The sequence below is a fragment of the Schistocerca gregaria genome, chromosome 8 (genome assembly GCF_023897955.1).
Source record: "Schistocerca gregaria isolate iqSchGreg1 chromosome 8, iqSchGreg1.2, whole genome shotgun sequence".
Classification (NCBI taxonomy): Eukaryota; Metazoa; Arthropoda; class Insecta; order Orthoptera; family Acrididae; genus Schistocerca; species Schistocerca gregaria.
This window is the reverse complement of record NC_064927.1, coordinates 479,120,895-479,142,165: the sequence shown is the minus strand read 5'-3', so window position 1 is coordinate 479,142,165 and position 21,271 is coordinate 479,120,895. Positions and strand designations below refer to the sequence as shown.

Genomic DNA, 21,271 nt, shown 5'->3' with positions numbered 1-21,271 from the left:
AGGTGTTAGCATGTGGACGTAATGTGCTGTTCCAGTCTATTCTGTACCTAAGGTCCATCCCTTTGGATCCTTACGTAATTCGGTGCTCTCCGAGACACACGATCGAACAGCGGAGGAGTGGTACTCAAGCGTCAACTTTAAGTTACAATATCTCCGGACGTAATTAACATTTTACAATGCAACAAACGGCACTGATTACCTATTTGTTTACAGAATGAAATTTTCACCCTGCAGCGGAGTGTGCGCTGATATGAAACTTCCTGGTAGATTAAAACTGTGTGCCCGACCGAGACTCGAACTCGGGACCTTTTCCTTTCGCGGGCAAGTGCTCTACCAACTGAACTACCGAAACACGACTTACGCCCGGTACTCACAGCTCTACGTCTGCCAGCATCTCGTCTCCTACCTTCCAAACTTTACAGTAGCTCTCCTGCGAACCTTGCAGAACTAGCACTCCTGAAAGAAAGGATATAGCGGAGACATGGCTTATCCACAGCCTGGGGGATCTTTCCAGAATGAAATTTTCACTCTGCAGCGGAGTGTGCGCTGATATGAAACTTCCTGGTAGATTAAAACTCTGTGGCCGACCGAGACTCGAACTCAGGACCTTTTCCTTTCGCGGGCAAGTGCTCTACCAACTGAGGTACGGAAGCACGACTCACGCGCGGTACTCACAGCTCTACTTCTGCCAGCATCTCGTCTCCTACCTTCCGAACTTTACAGAAGCTTTCCTGCGAACCTTGCGGAACTAACACTCCTGAAAGAAAGGATATAGCGGAGACATGGCTTAGCCACAGCCTGGGGGATGTTTCCAGAATGAAATTTTCACTCTGCAGCGGAGTGTGCGCTGATATGAAACTTCCTGGCAGATTAAAACTGTGTGGCCGACCGAGACTCGAACTTGGGACCTTTTCCTTTCGCGGGCCAGTGCTCTACCAACTCCCTCAAACAAGCTTTGTTATTTATGTTTGTTTTATTATATTATTTTTATTATGTTTTTTGTTCTTCACCAGGAACAGGGTAAATGAACAAAAGATCTTTATTGGTACAAACTTAAATACAAGAAAAATGCCATCCTTCCGGCGAAAATAACACAAGACATGATACTCGTACAAGGTGAGCAAGTTTTTTAGTATGAACAAGGTGTAGGGAAAAAACTAATAATACTGATGGAAGCTAAGAGGTGTAAAGCAATATACAGTTGAGTGAGGGACAAACCCATGCGCCTACTCCACTATGGGTTACAATGTAGACAGCAGCGCGGGTGGTCTTAGATGTGAGCAGGGGGGGTGGGAGTGCTGTCGGTGTGTGGCACCATCCAACTGAGCGGGGGTGATGTAAAGATCGCGTGTAGGTTATTAGCGAAGAAGGTGCGGTAGCGCGGTCGCTGTTCGACTTCACTGTGGGCGGTTTGTAAGTACTGCCAGAAATCAAGGCGTGATTTGTCGCCATCATTATACATGTAGGTGATGGTCCATCCCTTGACCCATACAATCGCATGATTTTTGGTGGCGGGGAAATAAGTATTCCCAGGATGGATAAAAGTCCATGGGCCCATGAGTCCGGCGGAACACGGAGGTAACAGGCAACGAACTGTCGGGCAAGTTTCCAGACGTCACTGGTGACAGCACAAGTCAGTTGCTGGACATCGTCATCCATGAGGTGGCAAATTGAGCAGAGTGGAGAGTCCTTTAGTCCGATGGCGTGAAGACGATGATTTGGGGCGAATTTTTTATTTGCGACCTGGTACCATGTTGCCCGGACGTTGGAGGGAAGAAAAGGCTGGTGGATGTGACGCCAAACCGTGGGCCCCAGCGTGGACGGATGTCGCAGTTCGATATTGTTGCTGGATATGGAACGAAGAGTGGGGTGTAAAAATCTTAAGGTCGAGGAGAACGCGTGGTCGGTAAGTGTGTGTGAGCATAACCGAAGTCGACGATGAAATCAGAAATGTGTGCCAGATGGTGCTTGATGTGTCCGACTGGTACTGGTGGTGTTATGGTCGCGGGCACAAGGATTTCCAGCAAGCTGCGCGTAAGGGAGGTGCCCCCGTGCCACTGCTTGTGCATGGTGGACATGTACAAGGACGCCGCGCGGAGTCGCACATTGACAAGACCGAGGCCCCCCACTCGTGGGGGAAGGTTGAGCGTGTCGTAGCGGACCTTAAAGAGCGTACCGGCCGTAAGGAAGTATCCGAAGGCAGCCTGGAGGCTGCGTCCAATAGTTCATGGCAGCGGGAGGACCTGTGCAATGTGGACCATTCTGCACGCCACATGTTGATTCAGGTATTGTACACGTTGTAAAGAATCGAGTCGTCGGAGAAGATTTTGTCGCACCGTCGTGCGGATGGTTTGGAGAGCACGATGAAAATTGATGGCAGCGGAGCGGCGCGCGGTCGAGGTGAAAATGATACCAAGGTATCGTAGTTTCTGTACACACGGGAGAGTTGCTAAGTCGTCCTGTGAGAGGCCGCGTCCAATGGGCAATGGTACTGCCCGCTGCAGTGCCGTACGTTGATATCAAATCAAGTACCGTGTGTGTTTCACTCCGTGAACGGATCAAGAGAAGGAGGTCGTCGTCATACGCACGACATCGAAAACTGTGCTGTCGCAAAGTGAGACCAGAAAGGTGGCTCGTCAGACTCCCGATGAGTGGCTCCAGCCTGATGGCATAGAGTAGGGTCGAAAGTGGGCAGCCTTGCCGTACGGAACGTCGGATCGCCACTGGTCCTGCCACACGGCCATTAACCTGAATCAGCGATTCGGCGGTGCCGTACAGGCGCCGGATTACGTCGATAAAGGCTGGTGGAAAACCCATGCGCTTCATCACGGAGAACAGAAAAGGATGCCGCACTTTGTCGAATGCGCTGTCGAAATCAATGGCAACCACTGCGGCGCGGAGTCTGCGCGCCGCTGCCAGTGCAATTAAATCGCGACATTCTCCTGTGGCCGTTTGTATATTAACTGAGCCGCCCGGAGTTGTTCGCAGGGGAGCTTCTGTAAAGTTTGGAAGGTAGGAGACGAGATGCTGGCAGAAGTAGAGCTGTGAGTACCGGCCGTGAGTCGTGTTTCGGTAGTTCAGTTGGTAGAGCACTTGCCCGCGAAAGGCAAAGGTCCCGAGTTCGAGTCTCGGTCGAGCACGCAATTTTAATGTGCCAGGGAATTTTATTTGTTTATATGTTCAGATGTGCTAACAGAACTAATGGGGGGAGGGGGTTGTCTCTCAAAAATGTCGATCATGGGAAGATTTGAATTTCTGGGAAGATTCGAATATCTGGGAAAATTTGAATTTCTGGGAAGATTCGAATCTCTGGGAACATCCGAATCTCTAGGAAAAATATATATCTCTGGAAATATATTCACTCTCGTCAAGTATCGTTATCTCGAAAAACATCTCTCTCTCAGAAAATCTCAAATTACTCGCCTTTTTCTCGGGAAAGTTTACATTTATCAACTGGAAATTTATATAACGTACTGAAGTTTCCAGTCTCTTATTTTCTGTACAAAATAGAAGTTTCTAAGTTAGTGCAATCGACAAGTAAGCCGTATTAACGGTCACGTTTAAGCTATCGAGTATTCAATTAGTTACGGCTTGAAGTGCCTTGCAGTTGACTGAGGACCTTAAGATTTGGCAAGAGACGAGGTGTAGCAGCCACATTGTATGAGAAAACGCGATAAGTATTAATATGTAGGAAAAACGTAAGATAAACTCCCGTTGGTTTTTTGAGGAAGTAAATAGGAGAATGAGATTCTCTAAATGGGAACCAAACATCAGTGTCGAGTTTCAGATCTCAGCAATTAATGTGCACAGTGACCAATGTTTAAAGAACTATCATTAGCTGTTTACATAATGACATATGTTTGAAAGACTGGGTAAGCCCACAGCGTTTTAGGCTATGGAGGGACTGAACTAGCATGATGTTCGGTAACAGCTGTAGTCTGGGCGACACGGAACAGTTGCATGTTCTTACAAGAAGTCGCGCCCAGACGAAAATTCCTGTTCAGAAGCGATTGCAGAAGACCCACCATATACACCGCCGTCCTAGAAGGGCGTCGGCCTCACAGAAAGAAGCATTAACAAAATACTGTAATCAAGTTTTGAAAAATGCTGTTCAGTTCATTTCGAGTTCTCCGAGAGTTCAGATAAAATTATATTGTCAATCGACAGTGATTCCTCTGTGCATGCCATGAGAATAATATATTACACGTAGTAAACTGTGATGAATTCCATCAAGTTGTGATTCGGAATGGACATAATCAAATATACCAGCAAAATGCACGCGATGATGAAGAGATCTAGAGCAGATCCAAATAAGTGCGTACACTAAATGAGCCTAGTGACCACACTGTACAGATACAGTGTTAACAACTAAAGAGTCCAAGCAGCGAAGACGTTACTCTACGTTGTGCTGTTGTTAATAAGCTGTCCTTGTGTTGGGAGGATGGAAACTCAAACTTCCATTATAATTTAGGTTTTCTACGGCTCCCTATATTATTCCAGGCAAACGCCGGTGTAGTTTCTGCCATAAGAGTATGGTAAACTACCTATCGAAACTTGTAAATTAGACCTGTAAGTATGTAAATGTTTGTACAACACGTATGAGTTACAAATGAGGGCAGTTCGTAAAGTGATGTCTGATGGGTCGTGGAATGGAATACACTGCAAATATCAAAAATGTTTCATTTACAACAATTAGCAGCACCTTCCAGCTATTTCTCTACATAGCATCTGCTCCGATTTAGACAATTGTCGTAAAGTTGTACCAACTTTCCATAATCCTCGTCATAGAAAGTAGATTCCTATGCCTTCCGCCAACTCTCTATGCTGGAGTACAACTCGTTATCTGAGCCAAAACGTTGTCTTCATAGTCAGCGGCTCATGTGAGCTGAGATGAAACTCAGAGAGAGTCAATTACGAGCTCTTTTGTGGGCTATCAAACAATTCCCATCGAAAACGTTGCAGGAGGATCTTCATGTCATGAAGAAGGAAACGCGTGATAGTTAAGTTATGTGGGCTGCGTGACATCAGGCAAAATTTCCCACCAGGCCCTCGTTCTTGGCGGGAGTCACTATTTTCTAGTGATCTTTAAACGCTAACTGTGCGCTCAGAACTGAAAATAGATGCGATCGACGGACATATTAGAGGCGCTGTCCAGTACATCTGTGCAAAGTTTCATTGGATATTTACTGTTGTTCCCATTTCGCGCCAGATCGGACCTTTCTTTCCTAATAGCCTTCGTATTTTATCTATTTGTGTAAATGCGTGAGATATCGAAAGGCTTTTAAATTTGAAAGTTACCTGTCTAACGGCACTTTTATTTATTAAAAGTTTTGCTTTCAGTAACTCACGAACTTATGTTTGCTAACTTTTTGCAAAGACGTTCTTTAACCGGTACCGATGTACAGTGTAGTCTTTGTGTTTTCCGTGAACTTGAATCTAGATATAAGCCGTTGTTCTCGTCATTCAATCCGAAATTTTACGAATTCAATTTCCTCGTTCTCTCCTTCAACTTCAAGCTGATTATAAGACCGTGTTCTCGTCATTCAATCCAAAGTATTTCGAATTCTGTTTCTCATTCTCTCCTTCAACTTAGGCCATTCTATATTTTGGTTGAAGTGCTGTCTAAAATGTGAATCTATGTGATTAGCAAAATTCTCGACCTATATTCCTTGTGTAGGTTGAAAAACAAGCGACTAGATTCATTTCTTTGCTTGATCTGAAGGCAACATAGATCATTTATTTGCTTATTTATTACTCCTTTCTCTTTTCCTAAATAATTTATTTAACATTTATGCATGTATTACCTAGCGCCATCTTGATTACACATGTTGTCTTTTATTGTTTTTGTCTGTAGATAATGATAGTCCTCACATAGTTATTAACGATGATAGTAGCCTGTAATTCGCACAAAATCTTCAGGTACGAAGTAAGTTTTTGTCAACGACTGCTGAGTGCAGAACTGCTATGACTGATCTTCCATTTCTGCATGTGATCAGGTTCCATGCAAAATTATGGAAAAAATCGCAATACCAAAAAATAATTAATATATGGCAATGAAACTTCGGGAATTTAGTTGTCTAGGTAGCATATTTAAGTGATTAACATTGTAAGATCACAAGTTAATGTAAGAGCGACTTAAGCCACCGCAAATTTGAAATGCTGATACATTTATAACCTGTGTAACTACAAGAATGTTGCATGCAAGCACACAAACGTGCATGCATTGTGTTGTACAAGTGCCGGATGTCAGTTTGAGGGATGGCGTTCCACACCTGTTGCATTGCTCAGTCCATATGGGGACGGTTAATGCTGTTTGTGGATGATACTGGAGTTGTCATCCGATAATGTCCCGTATATGCTCCACAGGAAACCGATTTGGTGATGGAGCAAGTCAAGGCAAGACGTTGAAACTCTGTAGAGCAAGTTCGGTTACAACAGCGGTTTGTAGGCGAGCGTTATCTTGTAGGAAAAACCTGTTGATGAATGGCAGCGCAGTAGGTCGAGTCATCAGACTGACATACAGATTTGCCGTCAGGGTGCTCGGCATGAACACGAGAGTGCGCCTACTGTCATATGAAACCGCAGCCCAGCCCATACCTGTAGGTGTGGTTCCACTGTGTGTAGCACGCAGACAGGATGGTTGCATGCCCTCAACTGAACTCATCCTAACCAACACACGGCCATTACCGACACCGAGGCAAAACCGGCTTTCATCAGAAAACACAACAGGTATTCAACCTGCCCTCCAATGATCTCTCGCTTGCCACAACTGAAGTCTCAAATGGCGGTGGTTAGGGGTGTCAGTGGAATGCACGGAACACGGCGTCTGGCTCGGAGCTGTCCTTGAAGTAACAGATTTGCAAAATTTGATGCCAACTGCTGCTCAATTTGCTGCTGCAGTTGCAATACGATGCGCGAGACCCACGCGCCAAACACGATGGATTTCCCTCTCTGTAACGCCACACGAGTACATTCTCGTCGTAATCGTCGCTGAAAGCAGTCATGTTGTTGCTGTTGTGGTCTTCAGTCCTGAGACTGGTTTGATGCAGCTATCCATGCTACCCTATACTGTGCAAGCTTCTTCATCTCCCAGTACTTACTGCAACCGACATCCGTCTGAATCTGCTTAGTGTATTCATCTCTTGGTCTCCCTCTACAATTTTTACCCTCCACGCTGCCCTCCAATGCTAAATTGGTGATCCCTTGATGCCTCAGAACATGTCCTACCAACCGGTCCCTCCTTCTTGTCAAGTTGTGCCACAAACTCCTCCCCAATTCTATTCAATACCTCCTCATTAGTTATGTGATCCACCCATCTAATCTTCAGCATTCTTCTGGAGCACCACATTTCGAATGCTTCTATTCTCTTCTTGTCCAGACTATTTATCGTCCATGTTTCACTTCCATACATGGCTACACTCCATACAAATACTTTTAGAAACGACTTCCAGACACTTAAACCTGTACTCGATGTTAAAAAATTTCTCTTCTTCAGAAATGCTTTCCTTGCAATTGCCAGTCTGCATTTTATATCCTCTCTACTTCCACCATCATCAGTTATTTTGCTCACCAAATAGCAAAACTCCTTTACTACTTTAAGTGTCTCGTTTCCTAATCTAATTCCCTCAGAATCACCCGTCTTAATTAGACTACATTCCATCATCCTCGTTTTTCTTTTGTTGATGTTCATCTTATATACTCCTTTCAAGACACTGTCCATCCGTTCAACTGCTCTTCCAAGTCCTTTGCTGTCTCTGGCAGAATTACAATGTCATCGGCAAACCTCAAAGTTTTTATTTCTTCTCCATGGATTTTAATACCTACTCCGAATTTATCTTTTGTTTCCTTCACTGCTTGCTCAATATACAGATTGAATAGCATTGGGGAAAGGATACAACCCTGTATCACTCCCTTCCCAACCACTGCTTCCCTTTCATGTCGCTCCCTGTATTTTACCCCTGCCATCTTCAGAATTTGAGAGAGATTATTCCAGTCAACATTGTCAAAAGCTTTCTCTAAGCCCACAATTGCTAGAAACGTAGGTTTACCTTTCCCTAATCTAGCTTCTACGATCAGTCGTAGGGTCAGTATTGCCTCACGTGTTCCAACATTTCTACGGAATCCAAACTGATCTTCCCCGAGGTCGACTTCTAACACTTTCTCCATTCGTCTGTAAAGAATTCTACATCTACATTTATACTCCGTAAACCACCCAACGGTGTGTGGCGGAGGGCACTTTACGTGCAAATGTCATTACCTCTCTTTCCTGTTCCAGTCGCGTATGGTTCGCGGGAAGCACGACTGTCTGAATGCCTCCGTGCGGGCTCTAATCTCTCTAACTTTACATTCGTGATCTCCTCAGGAGGTATAAGTAGGGGGAAGCAATATATTCGATACCTCATCCAATGTGGTGCTACAGAAGAATACTGAAGATAAGGTGGATAGATCACGTAACTAATGAGGAGGTATTGAATAGGATTGGGGAGAAGAGAAGTTTGTGGCACAACTTGACTAGAAGAAGGGATCGGTTGGTAGGACATGTTTTGAGGCATCAAGGGATCACAAATTTAGCATTGGAGGGCAGTGTGGAGGGTAAAAATCGTAGAGGGAGACCGAGAGATGAGTACACTAAGCAGATTCAGAAGGATGTAGGTTGCAGTAGGTACTGGGAGATGAAGAAGCTTGCACAGGATAGAGTAGCATGGAGAGCTGCATCAAACCAGTCTCAGGACTGAAGACCACAACAACAACAACAACATCCAAAAACGCACCCTCTCGAAACCTGGCGAGCAAGCTACACCGCGATGCAGAACGCCTCTCTTGCAGAGTTTGCCACTTCAGTTTGTCAAACATCTCCGTAACGCTATCACGGTTTCCAAATAACCCTTTGACGAGACGCGCCGCTCTTCTTTGGATCTTCTCTATCTCCTCCGTCAACCCGATCTGGTACGGATCCCACACTGATGAGCAATACTCAAGTATAGGTCGAACGAGTGTTTTGTAAGCCACCTCCTTTGTTGATGGACTACATTTTCTAAGGACTCTCCCAATGAATCTCAACCTGACACACGCCTTACCAACAATTAATTTTATATGATCATTCCACTTCAAATCGTTCCGCACTCATACTTCCAGATATTTTACAGAAGTAACTGCTACTAGTGTTTGTTCCGCTATCATATAATCATACAATAAACGATCCTTCTTTCTATGTATTCGCAATACATTACATTTGTCTTTGTTATTCGTGTAAGTATTATGTAGCTGTGACTTATTAAACTGATAGTTCGGTAATTTTCACATCTGTGAACACCTGCTTTCTTTGGGATTCGAATTATTATATTCTTCTTGAAGTCTGAAGGAATTTCGCCTGTCTCGTACATCTTGCTCACCAGATGGTAGAGTTTTGTCAGGACTGGCTCTCCCAAGGCTGTCAGTAGTTCTAATGGAATATTGTCTTTCAGTGTTCTGTCAAACTCTTCACGCAGTATCATATCTCCCATTTCATCTTCATCTACCTCCTCTTCCATTTCCATAATATTGTCCTCAAGAACATCACCCCTAAATAGGCCCTGATGTACAATGGCTATATTCTGTCATGTCTTTCCATGTACCGCAGAAGGAGCATCTAGGTTCACGCAGCCCCACTACGCGCTGATACTCAGTTCATTTCTCATTCCTTTTCACAATCAGCGATATAAAATTGTTCATTGGACCATGCATCTGTTTTTAACAAGGCACCGTTTCACTAAATCATGGCTGAAAGATACCATTTGCATTAATAGTCCTACATCTACAAACAGGAGCCACGGTATAACGTGACCCATGGATGATCAAAACAATTACGAACACAATCGTACACGGGCTCTCTTTTCCTGGTGGTACGAGCATCAGTTCCGTTTGGTATGCAGATTGCTGCTACCGCTGATTGACTGAACGCTGCTGGATAACTGAGTGGCTTGATCTGAAATGGTCTTAAGTATCACGCTGCATCCCACACTTCCTTCCATATATTTCTACAAATTGTGAAGGGACTTGAGATATCACTATGTGATTCAATAAGATGTGTAACAAAGAATTATCTAATACCAAACAAAGTTTTTTGGTTTTATTTAGTGAGAGGTCCATATCAGCAGAACAACAGTACATTAAGACATAATAAGTACAGTGTGACGTACAGCGCAGCTAATGGTCCAATGTGTCCACAAAGCAAGTCATGGCGATGTTTCCGCTGCTTTCTTTAGGGCATCTTTCTGTCCAGCGTCTGTAGACAATTACAGCATTTTACTAAATCTGAGCAATCACTTAAAAAACGTTATACTTAAAACATACACATGGCAGTTTTACGAAAATAGATACTCTCGAGAAAGTGACCCACTCCTAATACGCAAGTATTATACATTCCAGAGAACCATACCGTAAAATTAATATTATACGCGTATTAATAATACAGTCGTTTGTGAATAAAAGCAGGAAATTTAATAGTCTGCGCTAATGTGAAAACTGGTTTTCATTGAGTTTCCCTATCACACCGTGAGATTTGAAACGATAGCATTAAATACATGTAACTGTTCACATGCAGCCACACATGCACCGTGCGACGTACACAACACCATCGTACATACATCAAAAATACGCAAATAGATTTTTAACTTTTGACTTACAATGGGCAACATTCTCCCAGCATTGGATAAAAATATGTTGAGTCCCCCAGTCCCACTCAAGGTTTTCTGGAGAATCCGCTTGATTATGAGGCAAATGCCACAAACTGCGATATCATTCGAAATTTTCCGCATTGCAAATACTTTTGTTGAAATCCAAGCCTGCTAGGGTAAGAGATGCTTAACAAAAGAAGTGAGGTTGACAAAACTGCAAGCGATACGGCAACACTGTGTCCTTTTTCTTTTTTAGACCGATGTGTTGATTCCAGAAGCCCTGTCAGAGTTTCAGCTCCGTACAGCAATCAGGTGGGTTTCGAGAGCGCTATCAGTGGAGTTGTGTTTTTGTAGTGTGTTACGGAAAATGGAACAGCGGCATTTAGAGCAACGTTATGCTATCAAATTTTCTGTAAAACTTGGAGAGTGTGATCTCTAAAACGTTGAAACATTTATCAAGAGCATAAGATTTCCGCTATCACAAATCTTTTTTTTTTTCAAAAAATGTAGGAAATGTGTTCTTATGCGAGTTCTTATGAGAACAGATCGACGTTTAACAATAAGAAAGATCAGTCACTTGCTAAACTTAAACAGTTGCACCGTACATCAAATATTGTCCGAAGTATTCCACATGGTACGGTACGTACAAAAATGGTGCCAAAAACCTCGCATCTCAGCAGAATAACAATCGAAGAAACGTGTGCGTCAATCTTCTTGAGGGGACTGCCAATGACTGCGAATGGTTCAGTAGTGTGAACACAGGTTATGAACGATTTTTGAGTACGGTCATGAGACAAAACTGTACAATGAGGTATGGCTCACTAAGACGGCCCTTCAACCGAAAGAAGCTCGAATGACCGAATCAAACGTCAAAATAAAAATGCTGATTTTCGTTTCTGACAGTAGGGGCATCGTACACAAGGCATTTGTTCTTCAAGGGCGAACCGTCAACCAAGGGTTTCACAAACATGTACTTAAAAGGCTCAGGGAAAGGGTGAATCGAGTGTGAGCGAATATTGCTGGCAAGTTGATGCAGTATCATGACAACGCCTTATGTCACACGGCCACTTCCGTCACGGAATTTTTGACCTCAAAAGGCGTTCCTGTTGTTTCACAGTCCCCCTATTCACCTAATCTGAGTCCTTGTGACTTATTTCTTTCAGAAAATTGGAGTTGTTTGGCTATCTGGACGTAAATGTATTGATTATTTACGAGTGGTTCGCATGTCTGTAGGCTGTGCAATGCGCTATTTTTGACGGTTTGCAATTAGCAAGCGCGTGTGAAGAGCGTTATACATGGGTTATGTAGGAGTAGTTTGCAGGTCTTTATGCTGTGGGGCATGTCAGGGCGTGTGTTCTGTGATACATATACTCCATCCCTAAATGAATTGCTCCCAAATAAATAAAGTACATTCCTTCCTCTCTCCATCAACCTAGTGCAGGCTGAGTTCTTTTACCAGTAACCCCTAGGAAGAGGTTGCGCCTTGGAGGATTAGGTCAGTGGTTGTGAGCTTCGTTTGCAACAATTTTCTTAAGTTGGAGGCGAAAGCCCATGTGACCTTTCTTTACTGCCAGAATTTAAACTCGGCGCCGGTTCCTAGGAAGAGGTGGCGGCCTGGACCTAGAAAAGTAGTTGAATCTAGGTAGTTGAAAGTATAGTGATCGCCTTTTCTTTGCTTCCTATATGAGAGAGAAGGCATTGCAGCATCTCTCTCTCGCTCTCTCTCTCTCTCTCTCTCTCTCTCTCTCTCTCTCTCTCTCTCTCTCTCTCTCAGCGCTTGACTACAGGTGGGATGAGCGACGCTCTTGGATTACGTAATGGGAGGGTCCTACCATAATGAAACATGGACCTTGCCGTTGGTGTGGAGGCTTGCGTGCCTCAGCGATGCAGATAGCCGTACCGTAGGTGCAACCACAACGGAGGGGTATCTGTTGAGAGGCCAGACAAACGTGTGGTTCCTGAAGAGGGGCAGCAGCCTTTTCAGTAGTTGCAAGGGCAACAGTCTGGATGATTGACTGATCTGGCCTTGCAACACTAACCAAAGCGGCCTTGCTGTGCTGGTACTGCGAACGGCTGAAAGCAAGGGGAAACTACAGCCGTAATTTTTCCCGAGGGCATGCAGCTTTACTGCTTTACTGTATGGTTAAATGACGATGGCGTCCTCTTGGGTAAAATATTCCGGAGGTAAAATAGTCCACCGTTCGGATCTCCGGGCGGGGACTACTCAAGAGGACGTCGTTACCAGGAGAAAGAAAACTGGATTTCTGCGGATCGGAGTGTGGAATGTCGGATCCCATAATTGGGCAGGTAGGGAAAATTTAAAACAGAAAATGGATAGGTTAAAACTAGATATAGTGGGAATTAGTGAAGTTCGGTGGCAGGAGGAACAAGACTTCTGGTCAGGTGACAACAGGGTTATAAACACAAAATCAAATAGGGGTAATGCAGGAGTAGGTTTAATAATGAATAGGAAAATAGGAATGCGAGTAAGCTACTACAAACAACATAGTGAACGCATTATTGTGGCCAAGATAGATACGAAGCCCACAGTTACTACAGTAGTACAAGTTTATATGTCAACAAGTTCAGCAGATGATGAAGAAATTGATGAAATGTATGATGAGATAAAAGACCTACGTCGAAACAAGGCCCTCGGAGTAGACAACATTAAATTGGAACTACTGACGGCCTTGGGAGAGCCAGTCCTGACAAAACTCTACCATCTGGTGAGCAAGATGTATGAGACAGGAGAAATTCCCTCAGATTTCATGAAAAATATAATAATTCCAATCCCAAAGAAAGCAGGTGTCGACAGTTATGAAAATTACCGAACTATCAGTTTAATAAGTCACAGCTGCAAAATACTAACGCGAATTCTTTACAGACGAATGGAAAAACTGGTAGAAGCCGACCTCGGCGAAGATCAGTTTGGATTCAGCTGAAATGTTGGAACACGTGAGGCAATACCGACAGTACGACTTATCTTAGAAAGTAGATTAAGGAAAGGCAAACCTACATTTCTAGCATTTGTAGACTTAGAGAAAGATTTGACAATGTTGACTGGAATACTCTTTCAACTTCTAAAGGTGGCAGGGGTAAAATACAAGGAGTGAAAGGCTATTTACAATTTGTACAGAAACCAGATGATAGTTATAAGAGTCGAGGGGCATGAAAGGAAAGCAGCGGTTGGGAATGGAGTGAGACAAGGTTGTAGCCTGTCCCCGATGTTATTCAAACTGTATATTGAGCAAGCAGTAAAGGAAACAAAAGAAAAAATCGGAGCAGGTATTAAAGTTCACGGAGAAGAAATAAAAACCTTGAGACAGCAAAGGACTTGGAAGAGCAGTTGAACGGAATGGACCGTGTCTTGAAAGGAGGATATAAGATGAACATGATCAAAAGCAAAACGAGGATAATGGAATGTAGTCGACTTAAGTCGGGTGATGCTGAGGGAATTAGATTAGGAAATGACACTTAAAGTACTAAAGGATTTTTGCTTTTTGTGGAGCAAAATAACTGATGATGGTCGAAGTAGGGAGTATATAAAATGTAGACTGGCTATGGCAAGGAAAGCGTTTCTGTAGAAGAGAAATTTGTTAACATCAAGTATAGATTTAAGTATCAGGAAGTCGTTTCTGAAAGTATTTGTATGGGGTGTAGCCATGTATGGAAGTGAAACATGGACGATAAATAGTTTGGACAAGAAGAGAATAGAAGCATTCGAAATGTGGTGCTCCAGAAGAATGCTGAAGATTAGATGGGTGGATCACATAACTAATGAGGAGGTATTGAATAGAATTGGAGAGGAGTTTGTGGCACAACTTGACAAGAAGAAGGGACAGGTTGGTAGGAGATGTTCTGAGGCATCACGGGATCACAAATTTAGCATTGGAGGGCAGCGTGGAGGGTAAAAATCGTAGAGGGAGGCCAAGAGATGAATACACTCAGCAGATTCAGAAGGATGTAGGTTGCAGTAAGTACCGGGAGATGAAGAAGCTTGCACAGGATAGAGTAGCATGGAGAGCTGCATCAAACTAGTCTCAGGACTGAAGACAACAACAACAACAACAACGTGAGGGTGCTCTAGCTGTGTCCTAGACCATGCGGATGGAATAACGGTACTGGGGTCATAGTAAGATTATTTACAGAATAACGTCTGGAGCGAGTATAAAGGTCCAGGCTGGGGGGCTGCGACGTCAGTAGTCTCGCGCTCGGAGGCAGCTGGCGCAGCGCGAGGGAGAAAGCTGACGATCTTGAGTCATCACCGAACATAGCGGCGCCAATATGATGTACACCCACACAACGTGGTGGATACACTGAGTGCAGCCATCTTGAATAACAGTACTTGCGTCATTATCTGACGTCACGGTGGCGCTCTCTGGCGGCAGCGATATGAGCTAAGGCAGTTAGAGTGCAGAGTCAGTGGCGAACACACCTGCTTGAAATTGGTTAAATAATAAATACAAGTCCTTTTTTCCCGCCATTTTCCTTGCTTAGTAGAGATAACAGGGGTGTGACATATTATCCTATTGGAATTTGAACTTGTCACCATTTTTTTGGGGACGGGTTAGGTTAGTGGAGCTAGCCCAATAGACCTATATTTCCGCCAAAATCTGCCATCTTGGATGATGTCAAGCACTGTTGCAAAGTCTACACAATGCTATATTGTTATCGCCGCTATTTCGGATACATCTGGAAACAATTGAATTTGTGGCAGCACCCCTGTAGCCCCCTACTTACGCCAGTGTGTAGCTGCCAAATGGAACTACTTTAATGGGCACAATATTGTTGTTTGAAAAAATAAAAATTTCAGTATTTGGTTGAAAAGAAGGAAGTTCTACAAGAGCCAGTCTCGTTGTCATGAATATGGAGAAAAATACATAAAAAGGAGAGATGATCTGTTTGACATTAGTAGATTTTAATATGGGCTGCATACAACTATCACCTTTATGACAGTTTTGTCGTCTGCGATGACAGCAGCCATTGTTAACGTAGTAGAAACCGAGAGGCGAAATCAGAAGAGCCAGCTGACCCGGTGGACATACAGCCTGAAAGCAGGTGCAGCTCCTTTGGGTATCGCACAGTACAGTTCCCTCCTTAGAGGTGACACTGTTGGTCGCCTGGCCGAGGGACCACTGATGGTCACACTGAGGTTTATGGTACACATTTGCAACGGGCCCGCTGAGGGCACGTGGTTGCTAACTCGTCCTCGTTGAATTCATAACTCAACGTGCCTCCTATTCGTGATAACTTTGAAGGCTGCCTCTGTGCAGAGGTCAAACCCCCTCCACCCCTCCCTCCAACAGTGTATTAGAAGAAATAATCTTGAATACTTGGCACTCTGTAGGTTTCAGATATTTATTAAAAGACAGCCTCTGTACACCATAAGTTGCACTATAGATGTCTCATTTGTCAAAACCCGTTTTCGAGTTTATAACATCTGATACAGAGGAACACAGTACTATATATTCATAGATTTCTATAAAATGATAACTGTACATATACAGCAGTAACATAAGCATACGTACATTAAGCACATCTTTAATAATGACATGCTTGTCAGTTAGTACGACAGGATTTGATATAGTCCTGTAACATTGTAGACAGTTTGTCATGTACGTTACTGCTATCATATTTAGGCAATGAAATTCTTTGATAATGTTTGACACAACTGCCATATAGAGTAAACGTAGAACTGGCAAGACAAGGAGTCTACATTACCAGTCTTTTGTTATTGCTAAGATCATATTTATGTATCTCTGTGACATGCATCCATATAACTATGAAATTTACTATTTTTGACAATCACCAAGGAAAGGTATAATACACAAAAGGTATAAGAGTGCAAAGTAATCCAACATATCACATCAAAGTGTACAAATTTTATGGGCAGGACACATAGTCCAAACCAAAATTATTCAGTTAAAACACTGTTGAAATTCTGTAAATATATCTTTGTCTTTAACTATATTTGTTGATTAAGTATGTTATTTGTATATATGTGTGTATATTTCACTTTATTCTAGAATATTTAATAATGTGCCTTTTTCTGTTTTCTGGAGAATAGTGATGTTTTAGTTAACGTCATTAGAACAATGCCTATATTCTCTTAAAAATTTGTGCAATTTAACAGGATATGTTGGATTATTTTAAAGTCTTATACTTTTTGTATATTGTACCTTGGCATGCCACTTGTCAAAGATGGCAAATTTCATAACCATATGACTGCATTTCAAAGACATATATAAATATGATCTTAGAAATAAAAAAAGATGCGTAATGTAAACTACTTGTCTTGTCAGTTCCATGTTTACTCTATATGACAATTCTGTCAAACATTATAAAGAACTGACACAGCCTAAAATTTGAAAGCAGTAACGGATATGACAAACCGTGAACTATGTAGTAGAACATATTTGAGATCCTGCCTTATGAACAGTCAATCATCATGTATGTCATAGCTATAGAAGTGTAAAACGTAAGTAGAGTTATCTTCCTGCTATACATGTAGAGTTATTATTTTATAGAAATCGATTCACATACAGATGTTTGTTCCTTGGTCTCAGATGCTCCTGACGATAGGTTATAAAACCCAAAAAACCAGTTATGTCAAATAAAACATTTCTAATGCAGCTATTGGAGTATAGAAGATGTCCTTTAATAAGGATTACAAGTAGCAACGCTCAGCTCAGCGCCACCAAACAATATACAGGGAACAATATTATTATTGTGAGACCTTAACTTTTCCCGGCGAATTGAATGTTCAAATAACTTACGTGTTTGCTGCCGGGTGACTTGGTCGAACACCGCCGATATTTAGACAGGAGCACACCCTGCCATTCTCAAGACACAAGTGCAAGGAGGAAGAAATGTGCAGGAAGCATTTCTAACAGAATTGGCCGTATTTTGCGGAAATATGATGTGAAATGTGTTTTTCTAGCACCTTCTAAGATTAAGGTCCTGTTGGCGTCCGTAAAAGATGATCTTGGTTTGCCTAAGGCTGGGGTCTATCGTATTCCTTGCAGTTGTGGCATGTCATAAATTGGTCAGACAATCAGAACTGTCGAAGACCGGTGTACTGAACATTAGCGTCACACACGCTTACAATAGCCGAGCAAATCCGCTATTGCAGAACATTGCCTTGACACCGATCATCCTATGGAATACAACAACACGGAGAATCTGGCTTCCACGTCCAGCTATTGAGATAGTTTGATTTCAACAGCTTCCTTAATAACACTATCAGGCAACATTATTACCAGAAATGGTGGATTTTGTTTATATGCTGCTTGGAATACGGCTCTGTCTCTCATCAAAAACAGAGGGACAGAATTTGTGCTACCTCACCTGTTGATTAACAGTGACTATCGATATTTCTGATGTTGATTATCTTTGTTTGTGTTGACACTTGTTCTGTGTGTGGTATCTTCCTTGTTTCTCCTTTGTGAACCGAGATATTAAATTTCCTTGCACATTTGTTCCTCCTTGCATTTGTGCCTTGAGAATGGCAGGGTGTGCTTCTCTCGAAATATCTGCGGTGTTCGACGACGTCACCCGGCAGCAAACCCATAAGTTATATGAATATTATTATTGTTTATACGAATAAAAGCAAGAGACGCCCCTCGAGACCACACTCGAAGTTTAAGACCAGAGATCTTAATCTATAAAGGCCCATGTTTTCTTGAACAGGAGATTTCGACGTCAGTCACACGAACGCCAAACGTCTGACCGTCGATCGCTGATCCAGAAGATCGCATTTTCGCGTCTCGCCTCTTCGCGTGGAAGACTAGTAGCAACTTGACTTCTCCTGTAACTTGAATATCTTCGTGTAGTCTCTCTCCAATTATGTACTACTCGTATAACTGTTCAAGAACGTAAAATACGTATCTATTAAACTTCGTTGTTGGTTCCTTCGTATCTCTTAGCGTTTGGTAGCCGAAACTAATACATAAATTTTTATTTGTGGGACATCCACAACTGTTCAGCTACATGTTCATGATAAATAAATACGCCACAGCTCTAAAGTTCTTTATTGACGGAAGTCTTGCACGATAGAAGCCACCGTATACTACCACGGTTTCGGGATCTTGGCCCCATTATCAGGTGCATCTGAAAATCTGGAGTAAAATAACAGTTGGAACCTAATCCATTAAGCGATTAAGAACTTTAAAAAAAATTAAAGATTGACATTCAGCAACTAAAAGCAGTTCAAATGACTGGCCAACAGCCTACATAGCGGCAGTAAGACGTCGCCTCAGTGGTCTAACAACTACTAGGCAAATATCACCGTAGGTGGACCATCAAATAATGTCCCAAATGGTGGCTGTGAAGAACTCCAACTTTCAATCGCTGTCTGGAAAAATTCCTCTTGTTCCAAAATTGCCACTGGGAACGCAGACAGTTTGTAACAGTGAAGCCACCATAGGACGTTAGGTAAAGTCACGCGCTGAAACAAAATTAAACAAAGTAACGACCCTGAGCTGCAGAAAGCGCAAGTCAGCTTACAACCTGAAATGACGATCCACGCGAAATCGCCTGCATTCGAGGCCAACACTCACCAAACGCTGATCCAGTGCGCCTGTGTGACCCGTGTGGTTTCGATAAGCGGACTGAGAAGTAACGCTGCAAGCCCAATTCGTGGGAAACAGGGGGGAGGGGGGGGGGCAGGGACGCATAACGCAGCAGGGCCGTTATTTAATTTAACTTTGGCTTGGCGCATGACTTCCACCAAACGTCCTACGGTGTCTCTATTGTTATAGACTGTAAGTATTCCCGGTGCAAATATTAGGACAAGAATAACTTAACCAGGTCGTAACTGAAAGTAGGAGTTCTTCGCAGCCACACTTTGGGATATTATTTGACGGTCCACCTACGGTAGATGTTTGTCTATTAGTTGCACACACACACACACACACACACACACACACACACACACACACACACACACACACATATATATATATATATATATATATATATATATATATATATATATATAATTAAATCACATACACATTTGTTCATATTTACACACAAGAAACTAATGTTTGGCTTTACAGCTGAATATGCAGTCCTTCAATTCAGAGCACTGCATCTGGAATTTGCTAGCAGGAAGTCCTTTTCAGCACCGAGACAGGCTCGAATCCTGCATCCAGTGACAATATGGTGAACAGTCTGGTATGGATCCCCGCAGTCACAGGCTGGATTAGGCAGCTTCTTCCACTTAAAGAGAGCATTCCTGCAGCAGCCATCGTCGGTACGGATTCTGTTGAGGTTTGTCCACGTCTTTCGTGGTAGGTCGAATCCACTTGGAAGTTTAGCTCCTGAAAAGATGTTATGCAGGTACACATCTGTCACTGCTTCCCACCGACCTTTCCATTCTTCAGCAGGCATGGAATCCTTAGCAACCATGTTAGCAGCATCGCACAGAGTTGGATGGCGTGATTTCAGTCTCTTACGATTTAAAAGTGGCAGGTCGCTATGCACGGGTAGGTTAGAATTCCTGGAGATCTTGTAGAATTCTCTCATAAGGGCAGTACATCTGCGTAGTTCAGGAGGCATTACACCAGTTGACAGTGGAAGCCAATAAACTGGAGTAGATATTATTGCGCCAGATATTATGCGCATTGTCATATTCAGTTGTGTGTCAATAAGCTTCGTATGATGACTGTTTATCCATACAGGTGCACAATACTCAGCACTTGAGTACATGAAGCCTAGAGCTGAAGATCGTAGGGTGGTTGCTGAAGATCCCCAGGTAGTTCTGCATAGCTTATGGAGGATTTTGTTTCGAGTCTTCAACTTTTGAGCTAAGTTAGGAAGGTATTGTCTGCAGCATAGTGTACGGTCCAGGATGACACCAAGATACACTCCTGGAAATGGAAAAAAGAACACATTGACACCGGTGTGTCAGACCCACCATACTTGCTCCGGACACTGCGAGAGGGCTGTACAAGCAATGATCACACGCACGGCACAGCGGACACACCAGGAACCGCGGTGTTGGCCGTCGAATGGCGCTAGCTGCGCAGCATTTGTGCACCGCCGCCGTCAGTGTCAGCCAGTTTGCCGTGGCATACGGAGCTCCATCGCAGTCTTTAACACTGGTAGCACGCCGCGACAGCGTGGACGTGAACCGTATGTGCAGTTGACGGACTTTGAGCGAGGGCGTCTAGTGGGCATGCGGGAGGTCGGGTGGACGTACAGCCGAATTGCTCAACACGTGGGGCGTGAGGTCTCCACAGTACATCGATGTTGTCGCCAGTGGTCGGCGGAAGGTGCATGTGCCCGTCGACCTGGGACCGAACCGCAGCGACTCACGGAGGCACGCCAAGACCGTAGGATCCTACGCAGTGCCGTAGGGGACCGCACCGCCACTTCCCAGCAAATTAGGGACACTGTTGCTCCTGGGGTATCGGCGAGGACCATTCGCAACCGTCTCCATGAAGCTGGGCTACGGTCCCGCACACCGTTAGGCCGTCTTCCAATCAAGCCACAACATCGTGCAGCCCGCTTCCAGTGGTGTCCTGAAAGGCGTGAATGGAGGGACGAATGGAGACGTGTCGTCTTCAGCGATGAGAGTCGCTTCTGCCTTGGTGCCAATGATGGTCGTATGC

The 21,271-nt window shown here is 43.6% G+C and overlaps 1 protein-coding gene across 2 annotated transcripts in view; it reads right to left on the bottom strand.

Moving 5' to 3' along the window:
• LOC126284492 (keratin-associated protein 16-1-like) overlaps window positions 1-21,271 on the bottom strand; it is a 306,103-nt gene that overhangs the window by 62,956 nt on the left and 221,876 nt on the right. Inside the window, exon 10 of one of the 2 annotated variants that reach the window (XM_049983454.1) lies at window positions 10,117-10,264. The exons of the other annotated variant lie outside the window; for it this stretch is intronic. The gene's annotated coding sequence lies outside the window, so the exon portion shown is untranslated. Of the gene's footprint in view, window positions 1-10,116; window positions 10,265-21,271 lie in introns of those variants that run through there. 2 annotated transcript variants of the gene reach the window in all.